Source organism: Oncorhynchus mykiss, chromosome 15, assembly GCF_057628025.1.
Source record: "Oncorhynchus mykiss isolate SJ-2025 chromosome 15, ASM5762802v1, whole genome shotgun sequence".
NCBI classification, from domain to species: Eukaryota; Metazoa; Chordata; class Actinopteri; order Salmoniformes; family Salmonidae; genus Oncorhynchus; species Oncorhynchus mykiss.
The window spans coordinates 78888192-78913377 of record NC_143036.1 but is presented as its reverse complement, the minus strand read 5'-3'; the positions used below and the strand labels follow the sequence as shown (position 1 = coordinate 78913377).

The window sequence follows — 25186 nt, the reverse complement described above, 5'->3', positions numbered from 1 at the left end:
TCTGTATATCCTGCTTTTTATAGACACTACTAATTCTGTATATCCTGCTTTTATAGATGATTCTAATTCTGTATATCCTGTTTTTATAGACACTACTAATTCTGTATATCCTGCTTTTATAGACACTACTAATTCTGTATATCCTGCTTTTATAGACACTACTAATTCTGTATATCCGGCTTTTATAGACACTACTAATTCTGTATATCCTGCTTTTATAGATGATTCTAATTCTGTATATCCTGTTTTTATAGACACTACTAATTCTGTATATCCTGCTTTTATAGACACTACTAATTCTGTATATCCTGTTTTTATAGACACTACTAATTCTGTATATCCTGTTTTTATAGACACTACTAATTCTGTATATCCTGTTTTTATAGACACTACTAATTCTGTATATCCTGTTTTTATAGACACTACTAATTCTGTATATCCTGCTTTTATAGATGATTCTAATTCTGTATATCCTGTTTTTATAGACACTACTAATTCTGTATATCCTGTTTTTATAGACACTACTAATTCTGTATATCCTGCTTTTATAGATGATTCTAATTCTGTATATCCTGTTTTTATAGACACTACTAATTCTGTATATCCTGCTTTTATAGATGATTCTAATTCTGTATATCCTGCTTTTATAGACACTACTAATTCTGTATATCCTGCTTTTATAGACACTACTAATTCTGTATATCCTGTTTTTATAGACACTACTAATTCTGTATATCCTGCTTTTATAGATGATTCTAATTCTGTATATCCTGTTTTTATAGACACTACTAATTCTGTATATCCTGCTTTTATAGACACTACTAATTCTGTATATCCTGCTTTTATAGACACTACTAATTCTGTATATCCTGCTTTTATAGACACTACTAATTCTGTATATCCTGTTTTTATAGACACTACTAATTCTGTATATCCTGCTTTTATAGACACTACTAATTCTGTATATCCTGCTTTTATAGACACTACTAATTCTGTATATCCTGCTTTTATAGACACTACTAATTCTGTATATCCTGTTTTTATAGACACTACTAATTCTGTATATCCTGTTTTTATAGACACTACTAATTCTGTATATCCTGCTTTTATAGATGATTCTAATTCTGTATATCCTGCTTTTATAGACACTACTAATTCTGTATATCCTGCTTTTATAGACACTACTAATTCTGTATATCCTGCTTTTATAGATGATTCTAATTCTGTATATCCTGCTTTTATAGACACTACTAATTCTGTATATCCTGCTTTTATAGACACTACTAATTCTGTATATCCTGCTTTTATAGACACTACTAATTCTGTATATCCTGTTTTTATAGACACTACTAATTCTGTATATCCTGCTTTTATAGACACTACTAATTCTGTATATCCTGCTTTTATAGACACTACTAATTCTGTATATCCTGCTTTTATAGACACTACTAATTCTGTATATCCTGCTTTTATAGATGATTCTAATTCTGTATATCCTGTTTTTATAGACACTACTAATTCTGTATATCCTGTTTTTATAGACACTACTAATTCTGTATATCCTGCTTTTATAGACACTACTAATTCTGTATATCCTGCTTTTATAGATGATTCTAATTCTGTATATCCTGTTTTTATAGACACTACTAATTCTGTATATCCTGTTTTTATAGACACTTCTAATTCTGCATATCCTGCTTTTTATAGACACTACTAATTCTGTATATCCTACTTTTTATAGATGCTTGAAATTCTGCATATCCTGCTTTTCTAGTGATGAGGCACCAGGCTAAATTAGGTATTCTGTAGCATGGGGGAAGAGGAAGTAGCCCGAGCGCCAGTCTGTTTGTGCCATCATGCCAACTCCTTGTCAGTCATTGTCATATTTGTCTTGACAGTGACAACAATGGTGTTGTCATAAAGGCACAAACAGATCTGGGACGAGGCTGTGGTGGAAGCTCTCTGAACAATAATGAGACTCCGCCTCTCCTTTAGTGTTCTACACTGTGTGGTACAATCCAATAACAATCCAATGTGACTCCGCCTCTCCCTTAGTGTTCTACACTGTGCGGTACAATCCAATAACAGTCCAATGAGACTCCGCCTCTCCTTTAGTGTTCTACAATGTGTGGTACAATCCAATAACAGTCCAATGAGACTCCGCCTCTCCTTTAGTGTTCTACACTGTGTGGTACAATCCAATAACAGTCCAATGTGACTCCGCCTCTCCCTTAGTGTTCTACACTGTGCGGTACTATCCAATAACAATCCAATGTGACTCCGCCTCTCCCTTAGTGTTCTACACTGTGTGGTACAATCCAATAACAGTCCAATGAGATTCCCCTTCTCCCTTAGTGTTCTACACTGTGTGGTACAATCCAATAACAGTCCAATGTGACTCCGCCTCTCCCACCCACATGAACAAGACAAGACATAGTGACACGGTGAAGGGTAAGAGACAGGGAGGTGGACACAGACAAACACTGTGGAGAGAGACAGAGAGACAGAGATACATGGAGACAGAGATACAGAGAGACAGGGAGGTGGACACAGGCAAACACTGTGGAGAGAGACAGAGAGACAGACACAGGGAGGTGGACACAGGCAAACACTGTGGAGAGAGACAGAGAGACAGAGATACAGAGAGACAGAGATACAGAGAGACAGGGAGGTGGACACAGGCAAACACTGTGGAGAGAGACAGAGAGACAGAGATACATGGAGACAGAGATACAGAGAGACAGGGAGGTGGACACAGGCAAACACTGTGGAGAGAGACAGAGAGACAGAGATACATGGAGACAGGGAGGTGGACACATTCAAACACTGTGGAGAGAGACAGAGAGACAGAGATACATGGAGACAGAGATACAGAGAGACAGGGAGGTGGACACAGGCAAACACTGTGGAGAGAGACAGAGAGACAGAGAGACAGAGAGACAGAGAGACAGAGACAGAGACAGAGACAGAGAGACAGAGAGACAGAGAGACAGAGAGACAGAGAGACAGAGAGACAGAGAGACAGACACAGTGATGTGGACAAACACTGTGGAGAGAGACACAGAGACAGAGAGACATGGAGACAGAGAGACAGAGAGACAGAGAGACAGAGAGACAGTCACAGTGATGTGGACAAACACTGGAGAGAGACAGAGAGACAGAGATACAGAGAGACAGAGATACAGAGAGACAGAGAGACAGAGAGACAGAGAGACAGACACAGTGATGTGGACAAACACTGTGGAGAGAGACAGAGAGACAGAGAGACAGACACAGTGATGTGGACAAACACTGTGGAGAGAGACAGAGAGACAGAGAGACAGACACGGTGATGTGGACGAACACTGTGGAGAGAGACAGAGAGACAGAGATACAGAGAGACAGACACAGTGATGTGGACGGATACTGTGGAGAGAGACAGAGAGACAGACAGAGTGATGTGGACAAACACTGTGGAGAGAGACAGAGAGACAGAGAGACAGACAGAGTGATGTATACAAACACTGTGGAGAGAGACAGAGAGACATAGAGACAGACACAGTGATGTGTACAAACACTGTGGAGAGAGACAGAGAGACAGAGAGACAGACATACAGAGAGACAGACACAGTGATGTGGACAAACACTGTGGAGAGAGACACAGAGACAGAGAGACAGACACAGTGATGTGGACAAACACTGGAGAGAGACAGAGAGACAGAGAGACAGAGAGACAGAGAGACATAGAGACAGTCACAGTGATGAGGTCACTCTCTCTTCCTCTCTCTCCTCTCCTTTGATTCAGTCTGTTTACTCTGACCTACTGACCACTGGGTTTGGACCAGAACAGATTGAGGAAATGAAGGTGGAGAGTAGAGAAAAGATAGAAAGCTAGAGATCGATGAGGGAGATAAGAATCTGGAATGAAAAACCGTGAAGGGCTTTTGTCTCTCTGTCCTAAGCCAGAAATTGACTTACACAACACATTCAATAGAGGCCTTGAAACAGACTGGCCAGACACAATCACAGAGAGCCTGTAATCAACGTGTTCCAATGACCCCGCCTCCTCTTTCCCCATAGAGCTCAATGTTCTAACTGAGCTTCAAGGCCTGTCTGATCAGCCAGTTTGCCTGTCTCCTCTTTCCCCATAGAGCTCAATGTTCTAACTGAGCTTCAAGGCCTGTCTGATCAGCCAGTTTGCCTGTCTCCTCTTTCCCCATAGAGCTCAATGTTCTAACTGAGCTTCAAGGCCTGTCTGATCAGCCAGTTTGTCCGTCTCCTCTTTCCCCATAGAGCTCGATGTTCTAACTGAGCTTCAAGGCCTGTCTGATCAGCCAGTTTGTCTGTCTCCTTGTGTTAATGCAGTTTGTGTGGCAGGGGTTAAGGATGTGTAATGAAACTGCGTGGGATAGAGTTCCCCTCACTGTCCTCGCAGCTTTGGGTCTGGTAAGGGAGAACCAAGGTCAGTTAATTACCTTAGCTTCACCCTTATACTTGATGAGTAAAGAGACATCTACCCTACACCCATGTAGTTTCAGACAGTATAGAGAGACATCTACCCTACACCCATGTAGTTTCAGACAGTATAGAGACATCTACCCTACGGTGGAGGGACGGTGAGTCAGGTGAGACGCAGCTCCCTCCCTCCCCTCAGACTCTCCATCAGTCCAGTAAAAAAAAAATAACAATAATTATGCCCACTCAACTGTGCCTCACAAGTAATACAACAAATGATATATTACCAGTGGGAACATATACCTACATTTAAACATGTATTTAATTTAAAAATGGCCTGAGAAGAACAACATCGGCAGGGCAATTGAAGCGTAGCCAATGTGCAGTGATAATGTATTGGGCCTGTAGCTTCCTGCACAAACCTCATCGCTACAGAACTGGTTTTAATTGGTTCGTGTTGCATCGGCTTCCGTTCTTTAAGTCGCGTTTAAAAACACATCGGAGCGGCAGATCTTAGCTCGCATCTCGACTCAGGAAGTGAACTTGATCTTTACAAGCATTTCACTACACCAGCAATAACATCTACTGAATACTGAATACGTGTATGTGACCAATAACATCTGTTAAATATGTGACCAATAACATCTGCTAAATATGTGACCAATAACATCTACTGAATATGTGACCAATAACATCTACTGAATATGTGACCAATAACATCTGCTAAATATGTGACCAATAACATCTACTGAATATGTGACCAATAACATCTGCTAAATATGTGTATGTGACCAATAACATCTACTGAATATGTGACCAATAACATCTACTGAATATGTGACCAATAACATCTACTGAATATGTGACCAATAACATCTACTGAATATGTGACCAATAACATCTACTGAATATGTGACCAATAACATCTACTAAATATGTGTATGTGACCAATAACATCTACTGAATATGTGACCAATAACATCTACTGAATATGTGACCAATAACATCTACTGAATATGTGTATGTGACCAATAACATCAGCTAACCATGTGTATGTGACCAATAACATCTGCTAACCATGTGACCAATAACATCTGCTAAATATGTGTATGTGACCAATAACATCTACTAACCACGTGTATGTGACCAATAACATCTGCTAACCATGTGTATGTGACCAATAACATCTGCTAACCATGTGTTTGTGACCAATAACATCTACTAAATATGTGTATGTGACCAATAACATTTGCTAACCATGTGTATGTGACCAATAACATTTGCTAACCATGTGTATGTGACCAATAACATCTGCTAACCATGTGTATGTGACCAATAACATCTGCTAACCATGTGTATGTGACCAATAACATCTACTAACCATGTGTATGTGACCAATAACATCTGCTAACCATGTGTATGTGACCAATAACATCTACTAACCATGTGTTTGTGACCAATAACATCTACTAAATATGTGTATGTGACCAATAACATCTACTGAATATGTGACCAATAACATCTGCTAACCATGTGTATGTGACCAATAACATCTGCTAACCATGTGTATGTGACCAATAACATCTGCTAACCATGTGTTTGTGACCAATAACATCTGCTAAATATGTGTATGTGACCAATAACATCTACTGAATATGTGACCAATAACATCTACTGAATATGTGACCAATAACATCTACTGAATATGTGACCAATAACATCTACTGAATACTAAATATGTGACCAATAACATCTACTAACCATGTGTTTGTGACCAATAACATCTACTAAATATGTGTATGTGACCAATAACATCTACTGAATATGTGACCAATAACATCTACTAAATATGTGACCAATAACATCTACTGAATATGTGACCAATAACATCTACTGAATATGTGACCAATAACATCTACTAACCATGTGTTTGTGACCAATAACATCTACTAAATATGTGTATGTGACCAATAACATCTACTGAATATGTGACCAATAACATCTACTGAATATGTGACCAATAACATCTACTGAATATGTGACCAATAACATCTACTGAATATGTGACCAATAACATCTACTGAATATGTGACCAATAACATCTGCTAAATATGTGACCAATAACATCTACTGAATATGTGACCAATAACATCTACTGAATATGTGACCAATAACATCTACTGAATATGTGACCAATAACATCTACTGAATATGTGACCAATAACATCTACTGAATATGTGACCAATAACATCTACTGAATATGTGACCAATAACATCTACTGAATATGTGACCAATAACATCTACTGAATATGTGCATGTGACCAATAAAACGTGATTTGACCCGGAAAAGGTTGGCGACCCCTGCTATAGAGAGACATATAGATAGACCTCTAGTCCCATGATGCTCCAGTGGCTAGTTTTTCCCTCTGCTTGTCCTAACGCAGTATGTGGAGCAGGGTTCTGATGAGCTACAACCTAAGGTCAGTCAATCACCTCAGCTTCACCTCCGTAGCTTCAGCCCAGACGTTTAGACGATGCCGAGGGACGTTGATCGTGATCACTGCCTCACAGGAACACCTGCAGACATGGGAATCTGGTTCCCACACGTAGTAGTGCACATTACAACACGGAATAATACGCGCTGCTAATGCTCTGTTTCCCTCCGTACACACTACAGTTACAGGGACCAGGGGCGTGTCCAGGGGCGTGTCCAGGGGCGTGTCCAGGGGCGTGTCACTGACACAACAAACAAGACCAGTGGAGACCTACATCAAATGTTATGGACAATAAACGGATCCTTAAGATGGTCAGATACATGAAAAGCTGGTTGTCTCTAGTAAGTAACTTTCGAACACACTCTCTCACACACACACACACACACACACACACACACACACACACACACACACACACACACACGGACAGACACAAACAACAATCTATCAGTACCTGTAAGGCCTACTACTGGGATGTCCTGAGACAATCACCTTATTTTCCGTGTGCACTGCAGTAGCAACAGAGCATCCATCATTTTGCATCACAGATGAAGGGTGCTTGTCTAACGACTACCTTGTATATATATTTATCTATCACACATGCATTTGTTATTCGTATTTCAATGTAATCTTTCTCTCAGCAGAGATTCGAGAGAATAGAACACTCCTGGAATGAGAAGAAGAGTGATGTCAGACAGAATTCTCTGTGATGTAATGCTTCTACACCTGCATTGCTTGCTGTTTGGGGGTTTTAGGCTGGGTTTCTGTACAGCACTTTGAGATATCAGCTGATGTACGAAGGGCTATATAAATAAATGTGATTTGATTTGATTTAATGACAGCAGCTCTATATCTAGTGTGATGTCAGACAGAATTCTCTCTGATGTAATGACAGCAGCTCTAGTGTGATGTCAGACAGAATTCTCTCTGATGTAATGACAGCAGCTCTAGTGTGATGTCAGACAGAATTATCTCTGATGTAATGACAGCAGCTCTAGTGTGATGTCAGACAGAATTATCTCTGATGTAATGACAGCAGCTCTAGTGTGATGTCAGACAGAATTATCTCTGATGTAATGACAGCAGCTCTAGTGTGATGTCAGACAGAATTATCTCTGATGTAATGACAGCAGCTCTAGTGTGATGTCAGACAGAATTATCTCTGATGTAATGACAGCAGCTCTAGTGTGATGTCAGACAGAATTATCTCTGATGTAATGACAGCAGCTCTAGTGTGATGTCAGACAGAATTATCTCTGATGTAATGACAGCAGCTCTAGTGTGATGTCAGACATAATTCTATTTTGTATCGCTACACATTTATGTTGTGTGACTATTTGTGCTGTACACTTTGCCTTGTTGGCTGGAGGAGGTTTCTGACGAAGCTGCGTCCGTCTGTGTATCTCTCCTCCCTTGATCCCCTTTTCATCTAAATACAGCTGTTTGTGACAGCTTGTCGCTCTGTTTTTAATTATTTTACTATTTCCCCTTGGTTAAAATAAAGAAGACAAGAATTGAAAGAAAACACATTCCGTTTTATAGCCTTTAGTCCCTATATTTCAATGCTAGAAAACAGCTATTCTCTCCAAGAAAAGAGCTGTTTCATGCTGAGGTAAATAACCCCTAACACCCTGGGGCTGTATGTGTCTCTGCTTTATCCTGATTTCATTAGAAAAACAGACACACAAAATAAACCTTGTGGTCTAGTTACAGGTGACAGACCGTTAGAGGGTTCGCTACCCCGTGTCTCACAAATGGGAAAAACGACTTCATACTTTATTCTCATTATACCTTCATCTCTTTCATTACCTCAGAAAACACTTGGCTTATTATGCAATGTGCTAATTATGAAGAGATGTGGAAACAACATTTACTGAAGACACGTGACCAAGGGCTGTGAAAAGATACAATTATTTCCGATTGTTTCTCTATTATCCATGATCTATTGCTCACCTGTTGCTCTGTCCTCCTGGGGGGTCAGTACAGTAAATCACCTGTTCCTCTGTCCTCCTGGGGGCTCAGTACAGTAAATCACCTGTTCCTCTGTCCTCCTGGGGGTCAGTACAGTAAATCACCTGTTCCTCTGTCCTCCGGGGGTCAGTACAGTAAATCACCTGTTCCTCTGTCCTCCTGGGGGTCAGTACAGTAAATCACCTGTTCCTCTGTCCTCCGGGGGTCAGTACAGTAAATCACCTGTTCCTCTGTCCTCCTGGGGGCTCAGTACAGTAAATCACCTGTTCCTCTGTCCTCCGGGGGTCAGTACAGTAAATCACCTGTTCCTTTGTCCTCCTGGGGTCAGTACAGTAAATCACCTGTTCCTCTGTCCTCATGGGGTCAGTACAGTAAATCACCTGTTCCTCTGTCCTCCTGGGGGTCAGTACAGTAAATCACCTGTTCCTCTGTCCTCATGGGGTCAGTACAGTAAATCACCTGTTCCTCTGTCCTCCGGGGGTCAGTACAGTAAATCACCTGTTCCTCTGTCCTCATGGGGTCAGTACAGTAAATCACCTGTTCCTCTGTCCTCCTGGGGTCAGTACAGTAAATCACCTGTTCCTCTGTCCTCCGGGGGTCAGTACAGTAAATCACCCGTTCCTCTGTCCTCCGTGGGGGGGGGGGGGGGGGGGGGGGGGGGGGGGTCAGTACAGTAAATAATATCTGTGTCTAAGTTAGTGCACTAGGCTTAGTCTGTAGTGACTGAAGTAGTGCACTAGGCTTAGTCTGAAGTGACTGAAGTAGTGCACTAGGCTTAGTCTGAAGTAGCTAAAGTAGTACACTAGGCTGAGTCTGAAGTGGCTAAAGTAGTGCACTAGGCTTAGTCTGAAGTGGCTACAGTAGTGCACTAGGCTGAGTCTGAAGTGACTGAAGTAGTGCACTAGGCTGAGTCTGAAGTAGCTAAAGTAGTGCACTAGGCTGAGTCTGAAGTGACTGAAGTAGTGCACTAGGCTGAGTCTGAAGTGGCTAAAGTAGTGCACTAGGCTTAGTCTGAAGTAGCTAAAGTAGTGCACTAGGCTGAGTCTGAAGTAGCTAAAATAGTGCGCTAGGCTGAGTCTGAAGTGACTGAAGTAGTGCACTAGGCTGAGTCTGAAGTGGCTAAAGTAGTGCACTAGGCTGAGTCTGAAGTGACTGAAGTAGTGCACTAGGCTGAGTCTGAAGTGGCTACAGTAGTGCACTAGGCTGAGTCTGAAGTGACTGAAGTAGTGCACTAGAGAATAGAGTACCATTTCAGACACAGCCACAGTATATCATGGCCCATGGTGGGAAGGAAGGAAAGCTACCTATCGCTCTGACTTCTGACCTTTGACCTTGGAGAGATTGAGGACAGGGAATTGGAACTGTAGGGAACCGTGTCCACAGGAAGATAAGCAGGTCTATTTCCTCCCAGCGACGTATGGAGACAGAGACTGCCAGTGTCCCAAATGACACCACCTGAGCCTGGTTCCCCTCTAGGTTTCTAATCGCTACCTGGTACAGCCAGAAGAGGACTGGCCACCCCTCATAGCCTGGTTTCTCTCTAGGTTTCTTCCTAGGTTCTGGCCTTTCTAGGGAGTTTTTCCTAGCCACCGTGCTTCTACACCTGCATTGCTTGCTGTTTGGGGTTTTTAGGCTGGGTTTCTGTACAGCATTTTGAGACATCAGCTGATGTAAGAAGGGCTATATAAATACATTTGGTTGATTGAGTTCCCTATATAGTGCACTAGTTTGGACAACGGGCCTTGGTGTTGCTTAGACATACAGATACATCAATGACAACTGCGAAATGGATTGAGACGTCAACAAACTTCAATGTAACTTTATTATAAACCAACCACGCCGTTGACTTGGTTAAAAAGGAGACAAAAAAAATAAATGGTCCAAATCTTCCGTTTATAGAAGTGTGTTTTAGAGAACATTGAGCCCGTGTCCAATATCTCCAGAACTAATACTGAAGTGGAACACATTGAGCCACAGACTATAAATGGAAAGGGTTCTTCTGGTCACACCTTTTTATCTGCTTAGGGTCCCACATGGCACCCTATTCACTACGTAGTGCACTACTTTTGACCAGAGCCCTATATAGGGAATAGGGTATCATTTGAGACGGAGGCATTGCTCTTAAAAAGCGTCCCTACTGAACTCACTACGACCTGCAGTGTGGTTGGGATTTTTCAGCCCACACAGAAACACTATAAAAGAGGCAGAAATTGTAAAAAAAAAATAAAAAAAGAGAGAGTGTACGATAATGTTTACAACACTATGCCATTTCTCTCCTTTGTCAGCTATATAATCCTACCCAGTTTACAACGTCTTGTAAAACTACCTTTCTAAAGTTCCACTCTCCTCTCCTTCCTCGCTATCGACGGCTTAGAAAACGCTGCGATTTAGACACACTTTTCACAAACACAATTTGTGTTCCTGCCGAGCGACACGCGGACACTCTCTTCTTGTTTTGTTTTGAAGCTTCGAAGCCAAAATAACAGAATTATTCTCTTTAAAAAGTCTGTCTGGACAAACAAACTGCAGTATGTCTTTGTGTAATGTGTAGAAGACAGAGAGACAGACTGCAGTATGTCTTTATGTAATGTGTAGAGGAAAGAGAGACAAACTGCAGTATGTCTTTGTGTAATGTGTAGAGGACAGAGAGACAAACTGCAGTATGTCTTTGTGTAATGAGAGACAGAGAGACAAACTGCAGTATGTCTTTGTGTAATGAGAGACAGAGAGACAAACTGCAGTATGTCTTTATGTAATGTGTAGAGGACAGAGAGACAAACTGCAGTATGTCTTTGTGTAATGTGTAGAAGACAGAGAGACAGACTGCAGTATGTCTTTGTGTAATGTGTAGAGGAAAGAGAGACAAACTGCAGTATGTCTTTGTGTAATGAGAGACAGAGAGACAAACTGCAGTATGTCTTTGTGTAATGAGAGACAGAGAGACAAACTGCAGTATGTCTTTGTGTAATGAGAGACAGAGAGACAAACTGCAGTATGTCTTTATGTAATGTGTAGAGGACAGAGAGACAGACTGCAGTATGTCTTTATGTAATGTGTAGAGGAAAGAGAGACAGACTGCAGTATGTCTTTATGTAATGTGTAGAGGAAAGAGAGACAGACTGCAGTATGTCTTTGTGTAATGTGTAGAAGACAGAGAGACAGACTGCAGTATGTCTTTATGTAATGTGTAGAGGACAGAGAGACAGACTGCAGTATGTGTTTGTGTAATGTGTAGAGGACAGCGAGACAAACTGCAGTATGTCTTTGTGTAATGTGTAGAAGACAGAGAGACAGACTGCAGTATGTCTTTGTGTAATGTGTAGAAAACAGAGAGACAGACTGCAGTATGTCTTTGTGTAATGTGTAGAAGACAGAGAGACAAACTGCAGTATGTCTTTGTGTAATGTGTAGAGGACAGAGAGACAAACTGCAGTATGTCTTTGTGTAATGTGTAGAGGAAAGAGAGACAAACTGCAGTACGTCTTTGTGTAATGTGTAGAAGACAGAGACAAACTGCAGTATGTCTTTGTGTAATGTGTAGAAGACAGAGAGACAAACTGCAGTATGTCTTTGTGTAATGTGTAGAAGACAGAGAGACAAACTGCAGTATGTCTGTGTAATGTGTAGAGGACAGAGAGACAAACTGCAGTATGTCTTTGTGTAATGTGTAGAAGACAGAGAGACAAACTGCAGTATGTCTTTGTGTAATGTGTAGAGGACAGAGAGACAAACTGCAGTATGTCTTTGTGTAATGTGTAGAAGACAGAGACAAACTGTAGTATGTCTTTGTGTAATGTGTAGAAGCCAGATAGACAAACTGCAGTATGTCTTTGTGTAATGTGTAGAAAACAGAGAGACAACCTGCAGTATGTCTTTGTGTAATGAGAGACAGAGAGACAAACTGCAGTATGTCTTTGTGTAATGAGAGACAGAGAGACAAACTGCAGTATGTCTTTGTGTAATAAGAGACAGAGAGACAAACTGCAGTATGTCTTTGTGTAATGTGTAGAAGACAGAGAGACAAACTGCAGTATGTCTTTGTGTAATGTGTAGAGGACAGAGAGACAAACTGCAGTATGTCTTTGTGTAATGTGTAGAAGACAGAGAGACAAACTGCAGTATGTCTTTGTGTAATGCGTAGAAGACAGAGACAAACTGCAGTATGTCTTCGTGTAATGTGTAGAAGACAGAGAGACAAACTGCAGTATGTCTGTGTAATGTGTAGAAGACAGAGAGACAAACTGCAGTATGTCTTTGTGTAATGTGTAGAAGACAGAGAGACAAACTGCATTATGTCTTTGTGTAATGTGTAGAAGACAGAGAGACAAACTGCAGTATGTCTTTGTGTAATGCGTAGAAGACAGAGACAAACTGCAGTATGTCTTCGTGTAATGTGTAGAAGACAGAGAGACAAACTGCAGTATGTCTTTGTGTAATGTGTAGAAGACAGAGAGACAAACTGCAGTATGTCTTTGTGTAATGTGTAGAAGACAGAGAGACAAACTGCATTATGTCTTTGTGTAATGTGTAGAAGACAGAGAGACAAACTGCAGTATGTCTTTGTGTAATGAGAGACAGAGAGACAAACTGCAGTATGTCTTTGTGTAATGTGTAGAGGACAGAGAGACAGACTGCAGTATGTCTTTGTGTAATGAGAGACAGAGAGACAAACTGCAGTATGTCTTTGTGTAATGTGTAGAAGACAGAGAGACAAACTGCAGTATGTCTTTGTGTAATGAGAGACAGAGAGACAAACTGCAGTATGTCTTTGTGTAATGTGTAGAGGACAGAGAGACAAACTGCATTATGTCTTTGTGTAATAAGAGACAGAGAGACAAACTGCAGTATGTCTTTGTGTAATGAGAGACAGAGAGACAAACTGCAGTATGTCTTTGTGTAATGTGTAGAAGACAGAGAGACAAACTGCAGTATGTCTTTGTGTAATGAGAGACAGAGAGACAAACTGCAGTATGTCTTTGTGTAATGTGTAGAGGACAGAGAGACAAACTGCAGTATGTCTTTGTGTAATGTGTAGAAGACAGAGACAAACTGCAGTATGTCTTCGTGTAATGTGTAGAAGACAGAGAGACAAACTGCAGTATGTCTGTGTAATGTGTAGAAGACAGAGAGACAAACTGCAGTATGTCTTTGTGTAATGTGTAGAAGACAGAGAGACAAACTGCATTATGTCTTTGTGTAATGTGTAGAAGACAGAGAGACAAACTGCAGAATATCTTTGAGTAATGTGTAGAGGACAGAGAGACAAACTACAGTATGTCTTTGTGTAATGTGTAGAAGACAGAGAGACAAACTGCAGTATGTCTTTGTGTAATGTGTAGAGGACAGAGAGACAAACTACAGTATGTCTTTGTGTAATGTGTAGAAGACAGAGAGACAAACTGCAGTATGTCTTTGTGTAATGAGAGACAGAGAGACAAACTGCAGTATGTCTTTATGTAATGTGTAGAGGAAAGAGAGACAAACTGCAGTATGTCTTTGTGTAATGTGTAGAGGACAGAGAGACAAACTGCAGTATGTCTTTGTGTAATGAGAGACAGAGAGACAAACTGCAGTATGTCTTTGTGTAATGAGAGACAGAGAGACAAACTGCAGTATGTCTTTATGTAATGTGTAGAGGACAGAGAGACAAACTGCAGTATGTCTTTGTGTAATGTGTAGAAGACAGAGAGACAGACTGCAGTATGTCTTTGTGTAATGTGTAGAGGAAAGAGAGACAAACTGCAGTATGTCTTTGTGTAATGAGAGACAGAGAGACAAACTGCAGTATGTCTTTGTGTAATGAGAGACAGAGAGACAAACTGCAGTATGTCTTTGTGTAATGAGAGACAGAGAGACAAACTGCAGTATGTCTTTATGTAATGTGTAGAGGACAGAGAGACAGACTGCAGTATGTCTTTATGTAATGTGTAGAGGAAAGAGAGACAGACTGCAGTATGTCTTTATGTAATGTGTAGAGGAAAGAGAGACAGACTGCAGTATGTCTTTGTGTAATGTGTAGAAGACAGAGAGACAGACTGCAGTATGTCTTTATGTAATGTGTAGAGGACAGAGAGACAGACTGCAGTATGTGTTTGTGTAATGTGTAGAGGACAGCGAGACAAACTGCAGTATGTCTTTGTGTAATGTGTAGAAGACAGAGAGACAGACTGCAGTATGTCTTTGTGTAATGTGTAGAAAACAGAGAGACAGACTGCAGTATGTCTTTGTGTAATGTGTAGAAGACAGAGAGACAAACTGCAGTATGTCTTTGTGTAATGTGTAGAGGACAGAGAGACAAACTGCAGTATGTCTTTGTGTAATGTGTAGAGGAAAGAGAGACAAACTGCAGTACGTCTTTGTGTAATGTGTAGAAGACAGAGACAAACTGCAGTATGTCTTTGTGTAATGTGTAGAAGACAGAGAGACAAACTGCAGTATGTCTTTGTGTAATGTGTAGAAGACAGAGAGACAAACTGCAGTATGTCTGTGTAATGTGTAGAGGACAGAGAGACAAACTGCAGTATGTCTTTGTGTAATGTGTAGAAGACAGAGAGACAAACTGCAGTATGTCTTTGTGTAATGTGTAGAGGACAGAGAGACAAACTGCAGTATGTCTTTGTGTAATGTGTAGAAGACAGAGACAAACTGTAGTATGTCTTTGTGTAATGTGTAGAAGCCAGATAGACAAACTGCAGTATGTCTTTGTGTAATGTGTAGAAAACAGAGAGACAACCTGCAGTATGTCTTTGTGTAATGAGAGACAGAGAGACAAACTGCAGTATGTCTTTGTGTAATGAGAGACAGAGAGACAAACTGCAGTATGTCTTTGTGCAATGAGAGACAGAGAGACAAACTGCAGTATGTCTTTGTGTAATGTGTAGAAGACAGAGAGACAAACTGCAGTATGTCTTTGTGTAATGTGTAGAGGACAGAGAGACAAACTGCAGTATGTCTTTGTGTAATGTGTAGAAGACAGAGAGACAAACTGCAGTATGTCTTTGTGTAATGCGTAGAAGACAGAGACAAACTGCAGTATGTCTTCGTGTAATGTGTAGAAGACAGAGAGACAAACTGCAGTATGTCTGTGTAATGTGTAGAAGACAGAGAGACAAACTGCAGTATGTCTTTGTGTAATGTGTAGAAGACAGAGAGACAAACTGCATTATGTCTTTGTGTAATGTGTAGAAGACAGAGAGACAAACTGCAGTATGTCTTTGTGTAATGCGTAGAAGACAGAGACAAACTGCAGTATGTCTTCGTGTAATGTGTAGAAGACAGAGAGACAAACTGCAGTATGTCTTTGTGTAATGTGTAGAAGACAGAGAGACAAACTGCAGTATGTCTTTGTGTAATGTGTAGAAGACAGAGAGACAAACTGCATTATGTCTTTGTGTAATGTGTAGAAGACAGAGAGACAAACTGCAGTATGTCTTTGTGTAATGAGAGACAGAGAGACAAACTGCAGTATGTCTTTGTGTAATGTGTAGAGGACAGAGAGACAGACTGCAGTATGTCTTTGTGTAATGAGAGACAGAGAGACAAACTGCAGTATGTCTTTGTGTAATGTGTAGAAGACAGAGAGACAAACTGCAGTATGTCTTTGTGTAATGAGAGACAGAGAGACAAACTGCAGTATGTCTTTGTGTAATGTGTAGAGGACAGAGAGACAAACTGCATTATGTCTTTGTGTAATAAGAGACAGAGAGACAAACTGCAGTATGTCTTTGTGTAATGAGAGACAGAGAGACAAACTGCAGTATGTCTTTGTGTAATGTGTAGAAGACAGAGAGACAAACTGCAGTATGTCTTTGTGTAATGAGAGACAGAGAGACAAACTGCAGTATGTCTTTGTGTAATGTGTAGAGGACAGAGAGACAAACTGCAGTATGTCTTTGTGTAATGTGTAGAAGACAGAGACAAACTGCAGTATGTCTTCGTGTAATGTGTAGAAGACAGAGAGACAAACTGCAGTATGTCTGTGTAATGTGTAGAAGACAGAGAGACAAACTGCAGTATGTCTTTGTGTAATGTGTAGAAGACAGAGAGACAAACTGCATTATGTCTTTGTGTAATGTGTAGAAGACAGAGAGACAAACTGCAGAATATCTTTGAGTAATGTGTAGAGGACAGAGAGACAAACTACAGTATGTCTTTGTGTAATGTGTAGAAGACAGAGAGACAAACTGCAGTATGTCTTTGTGTAATGTGTAGAGGACAGAGAGACAAACTACAGTATGTCTTTGTGTAATGTGTAGAAGACAGAGAGACAAACTGCAGTATGTCTTTGTGTAATGAGAGACAGAGAGACAAACTGCAGTATGTCTTTGTGTAATGAGAGACAGAGAGACAAACTACATTATGTCTTTGTGTAATGTGTAGAGGACAGAGAGACAAACTGTAGTATGTCTTTGTGTAATGTGTAGAGGACAGAGAGACAAACTGCAGTATGTCTTTGTGTAATGTGTAGAAGACAGAGAGACAGACTGCAGTATGTCTTTGTGTAATGTGTAGAAGACAGAGAGACAAACTGCAGTATGTCTTTGTGTAATGTGTAGAAGACAGAGATAAACTGCAGTATGTCTTCGTGTAATGTGTAGAAGACAGAGAGACAAACTGCAGTATGTCTGTGTAATGTGTAGAAGACAGAGAGACAAACTGCAGTATGTCTTTGTGTAATGTGTAGAAGACAGAGAGACAAACTGCATTATGTCTTTGTGTAATGTGTAGAAGACAGAGAGACAAACTGCAGAATATCTTTGAGTAATGTGTAGAAGACAGAGAGACAAACTACAGTATGTCTTTGTGTAATGTGTAGAAGACAGAGAGACAAACTGCAGTATGTCTTTGTGTAATGTGTAGAGGACAGAGAGACAAACTGCAGTATGTCTGTGTAATGTGTAGAAGACAGAGAGACAAACTGCAGAATATCTTTGAGTAATGTGTAGAGGACAGAGAGACAAACTACATGATGTCTTTGTGTAATGTGTAGAAGAAAGAGAGACAAACTGCAGTGTGTCTTTGTGTAATGTGTAGAGGACAGAGAGACAAACTGCAGTATGTCTTTGTGTAATGTGTAGAGGACAGAGAGACAAACTGCAGTATGTCTTTGTGTAATGTGTAGAAGACAGAGAGACAAACTGCAGTATGTCTTTGTGTAATGAGAGACAGAGAGACAAACTGCAGTATGTCTTTGTGTAATGTGTAGAGGACAGAGAGACAAACTGCAGTATGTCTTTGTGTAATGAGAGACAGAGAGACAAACTGCAGTATGTCTTTGTGTAATGAGAGACAGAGAGACAAACTGCAGTATGTCTTTGTGTAATGTGTAGAAGACAGAGAGACAAACTGCAGTATGTCTTTGTGTAATGAGAGACAGAGAGACAAACTGCAGTATGTCTTTGTGTAATGTGTAGAGGACAGAGAGACAAACTGCAGTATGTCTTTGTGTAATGTGTAGAAGACAGAGAGACAGACTGCAGTATGTCTTTGTGTAATGTGTAGAAGACAGAGAGACAAACTGCAGTATGTCTTTGTGTAATGTGTAGAAGACAGAGAGACAGACTGCAGTATGTCTTTGTGTAATGTGTAGAAGACAGAGAGACACACTGCAGTATGTCTTTGTGTAATGCGTAGAAGACAGAGACAAACTGCAGTATGTCTTCGTGTAATGTGTAGAAGACAGAGACAAACTGCAGTATGTCTTCGTGTAATGTGTAGAAGACAGAGAGACAAACTGCAGTATGTCTGTGTAATGTGTAGAAGACAGAGAGACAAACTGCAGTATGTCTTTGTGTAATGTGTAGAAGACAGAGAGACAAACTGCATTATGTCTTTGTGTAATGTGTAGAAGACAGAGAGACAAACTGCAGAATATCTTTGAGTAATGTGTAGAGGACAGAGAGACAAACTACAGTATGTCTTTGTGTAATGTGTAGAAGACAGAGAGACAAACTGCAGTATGTCTTTGTGTAATGTGTAGAGGACAGAGAGACAAACTACAGTATGTCTTTGTGTAATGTGTAGAAGACAGAGAGACAAACTGCAGTATGTCTTTGTGTAATGAGAGACAGAGAGACAAACTGCAGTATGTCTTTGTGTAATGAGAGACAGAGAGACAAACTACATTATGTCTTTGTGTAATGTGTAGAGGACAGAGAGACAAACTGTAGTATGTCTTTGTGTAATGTGTAGAGGACAGAGAGACAAACTGCAGTATGTCTTTGTGTAATGTGTAGAAGACAGAGAGACAGACTGCAGTATGTCTTTGTGTAATGTGTAGAAGACAGAGAGACAAACTGCAGTATGTCTTTGTGTAATGTGTAGAAGACAGAGACAAACTGCAGTATGTCTCCGTGTAATGTGTAGAAGACAGAGAGACAAACTGCAGTATGTCTGTGTAATGTGTAGAAGACAGAGAGACAAACTGCAGTATGTCTTTGTGTAATGTGTAGAAGACAGAGAGACAAACTGCATTATGTCTTTGTGTAATGTGTAGAAGACAGAGAGACAAACTGCAGAATATCTTTGAGTAATGTGTAGAGGACAGAGAGACAAACTACATGATGTCTTTGTGTAATGTGTAGAAGACAGAGAGACAAACTGCAGTATGTCTTTGTGTAATGTGTAGAGGACAGAGAGACAAACTGCAGTATGTCTTTGTGTAATGTGTAGAGGACAGAGAGACAAACTGCAGTATGTCTTTGTGTAATGTGTAGAAGACAGAGAGACAAACTGCAGTATGTCTTTGTGTAATGAGAGACAGAGAGACAAACTGCAGTATGTCTTTGTGTAATGTGTAGAGGACAGAGAGACAAACTGCATTATGTCTTTGTGTAATGAGAGACAGAGAGACAAACTGCAGTATGTCTTTGTGTAATGAGAGACAGAGAGACAAACTGCAGTATGTCTTTGTGTAATGTGTAGAAGACAGAGAGACAAACTGCAGTATGTCTTTGTGTAATGTGTAGAGGACAGAGAGACAAACTGCAGTATGTCTTTGTGTAATGTGTAGAAGACAGAGAGACAGACTGCAGTATGTCTTTGTGTAATGTGTAGAAGACAGAGAGACAAACTGCAGTATGTTTTTGTGTAATGTGTAGAAGACAGAGAGACAGACTGCAGTATGTCTTTGTGTAATGTGTAGAAGACAGAGAGACAAACTGCAGTATGTCTTTGTGTAATGCGTAGAAGACAGAGACAAACTGCAGTATGTCTTCGTGTAATGTGTAGAAGACAGAGAGGCAAACTGCAGTATGTCTGTGTAATGTGTAGAAGACAGAGAGACAAACTGCAGTATGTCTTTGTGTAATGAGAGACAGAGAGAAAAACTGCAGTATGTCTTTGTGTAATGTGTAGAAAACAGAGAGACAAACTGCAGTATGTCTTTGTGTAATGTGTAGAGGACAGAGAGACAAACTGCAGTATGTCTTTGTGTAATGTGTAGAAGACAGAGAGACAGACTGCAGTATGTCTTTGTGTAATGTGTAGAAGACAGAGAGACAAACTGCAGTATGTCTTTGTGTAATGTGTAGAAGACAGAGAGACAGACTGCAGTATGTCTTTGTGTAATGTGTAGAAGACAGAGAGACAAACTGCAGTATGTCTTTGTGTAATGCGTAGAAGACAGAGAGACAAACTGCATTATGTCTTTGTGTAATGTGTAGAGGACAGAGAGACAAACTACAGTATGTCTTTGTGTAATGTGTAGAAGACAGAGAGACAAACTGCAGTATGTCTTTGTGTAATGTGTAGAGGACAGAGAGACAAACTACAGTATGTCTTTGTGTAATGTGTAGAAGACAGAGAGACAAACTGCAGTATGTCTTTGTGTAATGAGAGACAGAGAGACAAACTGCAGTATGTCTTTGTGTAATGAGAGACAGAGAGACAAACTGCAGTATGTCTTTGTGTAATGTGTAGAGGACAGAGAGACAAACTGCATTATGTCTTTGTGTAATGAGAGACAGAGAGACAAACTGCAGTATGTCTTTGTGTAATGAGAGACAGAGAGACAAACTGCAGTATGTCTTTGTGTAATGTGTAGAAGACAGAGAGACAAACTGCAGTATGTCTTTGTGTAATGTGTAGAGGACAGAGAGACAAACTGCAGTATGTCTTTGTGTAATGTGTAGAAGACAGAGAGACAAACTGCAGTATGTCTTTGTGTAATGTGTAGAGGACAGAGAGACAAACTGCAGTATGTCTTTGTGTAATGTGTAGAAGACAGAGAGGCAAACTGCAGTATGTCTGTGTAATGTGTAGAAGACAGAGAGACAGACTGCAGTATGTCTTTGTGTAATGTGTAGAAGACAGAGAGACAAACTGCAGTATGTCTTTGTGTAATGTGTAGAAGACAGAGAGACAGACTGCAGTATGTCTTTGTGTAATGTGTAGAAGACAGAGAGACAAACTGCAGTATGTCTTTGTGTAATGCGTAGAAGACAGAGACAAACTGCAGTATGTCTTCGTGTAATGTGTAGAAGACAGAGAGGCAAACTGCAGTATGTCTGTGTAATGTGTAGAAGACAGAGAGACAAACTGCAGTATGTCTTTGTGTAATGAGAGACAGAGAGACAAACTGCAGTATGTCTTTGTGTAATGTGTAGAAGACAGAGAGACAAACTGCAGTATGTCTTTGTGTAATGTGTAGAGGACAGAGAGACAAACTGCAGTATGTCTTTGTGTAATGTGTAGAAGACAGAGAGACAGACTGCAGTATGTCTTTGTGTAATGTGTAGAAGACAGAGAGACAAACTGCAGTATGTCTTTGTGTAATGTGTAGAAGACAGAGAGACAGACTGCAGTATGTCTTTGTGTAATGTGTAGAAGACAGAGAGACAAACTGCAGTATGTCTTTGTGTAATGCGTAGAAGACAGAGACAAACTGCAGTATGTCTTCGTGTAATGTGTAGAAGACAGAGAGGCAAACTGCAGTATGTCTGTGTAATGTGTAGAAGACAGAGAGACAAACTGCAGTATGTCTTTGTGTAATGTGTAGAAGACAGAGAGACAAACTGCACTATGTCTTTGTGTAATGTGTAGAGGACAGAGAGACAAACTACAGTATGTCTTTGTGTAATGTGTAGAAGACAGAGAGACAAACTGCAGTATGTCTTTGTGTAATGTGTAGAGGACAGAGAGACAAACTACAGTATGTCTTTGTGTAATATGTAGAAGACAGAGAGACAAACTGCAGTATGTCTTTGTGTAATGAGAGACAGAGAGACAAACTGCAGTATGTCTTTGTGTAATGAGAGACAGAGAGACAAACTACATTATGTCTTTGTGTAATGTGTAGAGGACAGAGAGACAAACTGCAGTATGTCTTTGTGTAATGTGTAGAGGACAGAGAGACAAACTGCAGTATGTCTTTGTGTAATGTGTAGAAGACAGAGAGACAGACTGCAGTATGTCTTTGTGTAATGTGTAGAAGACAGAGAGACAAACTGCAGTATGTCTTTGTGTAATGTGTAGAAGACAGAGACAAACTGCAGTATGTCTTCGTGTAATGTGTAGAAGACAGAGAGACAAACTGCAGTATGTCTGTGTAATGTGTAGAAGACAGAGAGACAAACTGCAGTATGTCTTTGTGTAATGTGTAGAAGACAGAGAGACAAACTGCATTATGTCTTTGTGTAATGTGTAGAAGACAGAGAGACAAACTGCAGAATATCTTTGAGTAATGTGTAGAGGACAGAGAGACAAACTACATGATGTCTTTGTGTAATGTGTAGAAGACAGAGAGACAAACTGCAGTATGTCTTTGTGTAATGTGTAGAGGACAGAGAGACAAACTGCAGTATGTCTTTGTGTAATGTGTAGAGGACAGAGAGACAAACTGCAGTATGTCTTTGTGTAATGTGTAGAAGACAGAGAGACAAACTGCAGTATGTCTTTGTGTAATGAGAGACAGAGAGACAAACTGCAGTATGTCTTTGTGTAATGTGTAGAGGACAGAGAGACAAACTGCATTATGTCTTTGTGTAATGAGAGACAGAGAGACAAACTGCAGTATGTCTTTGTGTAATGAGAGACAGAGAGACAAACTGCAGTATGTCTTTGTGTAATGTGTAGAAGACAGAGACAGACTGCAGTATGTCTTTGTGTAATGAGAGACAGAGAGACAAACTGCAGTATGTCTTTGTGTAATGTGTAGAGGACAGAGAGACAAACTGCAGTATGTCTTTGTGTAATTTGTAATGAGAGACAGACACCTAATAGGTTGTTGTATCCATCCCTCCATGTAGGAACCTGGTCTCTAACAGTCTGCTCAGATCAGAGAAGTGTCCTTCAGTCACCACATCACAGAGAACCTGTGGTCCAATAGATACTTTTAAATATTAGTCCAGTGGGCCTCTTATCTAATCCCCCTGTCCCCCTGTCCCCTTATCCTCCTGTCCCCTTATCCTCCTGTCCCCCTGTCCCCTTATCCTCCTGTCCCCCTGTCCCCTTATCCTCCTGTCCCCTGTCCCCTTATCCTCCTGTCCCCTTATCCTCCTGTCCCCTTTCCCTTTATCCTCCTGTCCCCCTGTCCCCTTATCCTCCTGTCCCCCTGTCCCCTTATCCTCCTGTCCCCTGTCCCCTTATCCTCCTGTCCCCCTGTCCCCTTATCCTCCTGTCCCCCTGTCCCCTTATCCTCCTGTCCCCTGTCCCCTTATCCTCCTGTCCCCTTATCCTCCTGTCCCCTTTCCCTTTATCCTCCTGTCCCCCTGTCCCCTTATCCTCCTGTCCCCCTGTCCCCTTATCCCCCTGTCCCCCTGTCCCCTTATCCCCTTATCCCCCTGTCCCCTTATCCTCCTGTCCCCCTGTCCCCTTATCCCCCTGCCCCTGTCCCCTTATCCCCCTGTCCCCTGTCCCCCTGTCCCCTTATCCGCCTGTCCCCTTATTCCCCTGTCCCCTTATTCCCCTGTCCCCTCATCCCCCTGTCCCCTGTCCCCCTGTCCCCTTATCCCCCTGTCCCCTTGTACCCTTATCCCCCTGTCCCCCTGTAACCGTATCCCTTATCTCCCTGTCCCCATGTCCCCTTATCACCCCGTCCCCTTATCCCCCTGTCCCCTTATCCCCCTGTGTCCATGTCCCCTTATCCCCCTGTCCCCTTATCCCCCTGTGTCCATGTCCCCTTATCCCCCTGTCCCCTTATCCCCCTGTCCCCCCTGTCCCCTTATCCCCCTGTCCCCCTGTCCCCCCGTCCCCCTGTCCTCTTATTCCCTTATCCCCCTGTCCCCTTATCCCCCTGTCCCCTTATCCCCCTGTGTCCATGTCCCCTTATCCCCCTGTCCCCTTATCCCCCTGTCCCCCTGTCCCCTTATTCCCCTGTCCCATTATCCCCCTGTCCCCTGTCCCCTTATCCCCCTGTCCCCTGTCCCTTTATCCCCCTGTCCCCTTGTCCCCTTATCCCCCTGTCTCCCTGTCACTTTATCCCCCGTCCCCTTGTCCCCCTGTCCCCTTATCCCCCTGTCCTCCTGTCCCCTTTTCCCCCTGTCCCCATGTCCCCCTATCCCCCTGTCTCCTTATCCCCCTGTCCTCCTGTCCCCTTATCCCCCCTGTCCCCTTATCCCCCTGTCCCCATGTCCCCTTATCCCCCCTTCCCCTTCCCCTTATCCCCCTGTCCCCTTATCTGCCTGTCCCCTTATCCCCCTGTCCCCCTGTCCCCTTATCCCCCTGTCCCCTGTCCCCTTATCCCCCTGTCCCCCTGTCCCCCTGTCCTCTTATTCCCTTATCCCCCTGTCCCCTTATCCCCCTGTCCCCTGTCCCCTTATCCCCCTGTCCCCCTGTCCCCCTGTCCTCTTATTCCCTTATCCCCCTGTCCCCCAATCCCCCCGTCCCCCTGTCCCCCTGTCCTCTTATTCCCTTATTCCCCTGTCCCACTGTCCTCCTGTCCCCCCATCCCCCCGTCCCCCTGTCCCCCTGTCCTCTTATTCCCTTATTCCCCTGTCCCACTGTCCCCCCATCCCCCCGTCCCCCTGTCCTCTTATTCCCTTATCCCCTTGTCCCACTGTCCCCCTGTCCCCCCATCCCCCCGTCCCCCTGTCCCCCTGTCCTCTTATTCCCTTATCCCCCTGTCCCACTGTCCCCCTGTCCCCCCATCCCCCCGTCCCCCAGTCCCCCTGTCCCCTTATTCCCTTATCCCCTTGTCCCCCTACTTTACGTTAAGTCATTTGTACATTAACACAGGATCAACTCATTCACCGCATCTGTAAATCGTATGATCTGCAGGCTGCTTTCAATGCTTTCCCAGATGTCCCATCACTTGTGTTGTGGTTTGTAGGGTTTATACAGTGGCAA

The 25186-nt window shown here is 41.9% G+C and overlaps 1 long non-coding RNA gene across 1 annotated transcript; it reads left to right on the top strand.

Annotated features, from left to right (window-relative positions):
• The first annotated feature begins 7199 nt into the window (after positions 1-7199).
• On the top strand, positions 7200-8460 carry LOC149978205 (uncharacterized). Its single transcript, XR_016486415.1, has 2 exons — positions 7200-7272; positions 7576-8460. It is a non-coding gene; the product is annotated as an uncharacterized LOC149978205 (long non-coding RNA).
• Positions 8461-25186: the final 16726 nt, after the last annotated feature.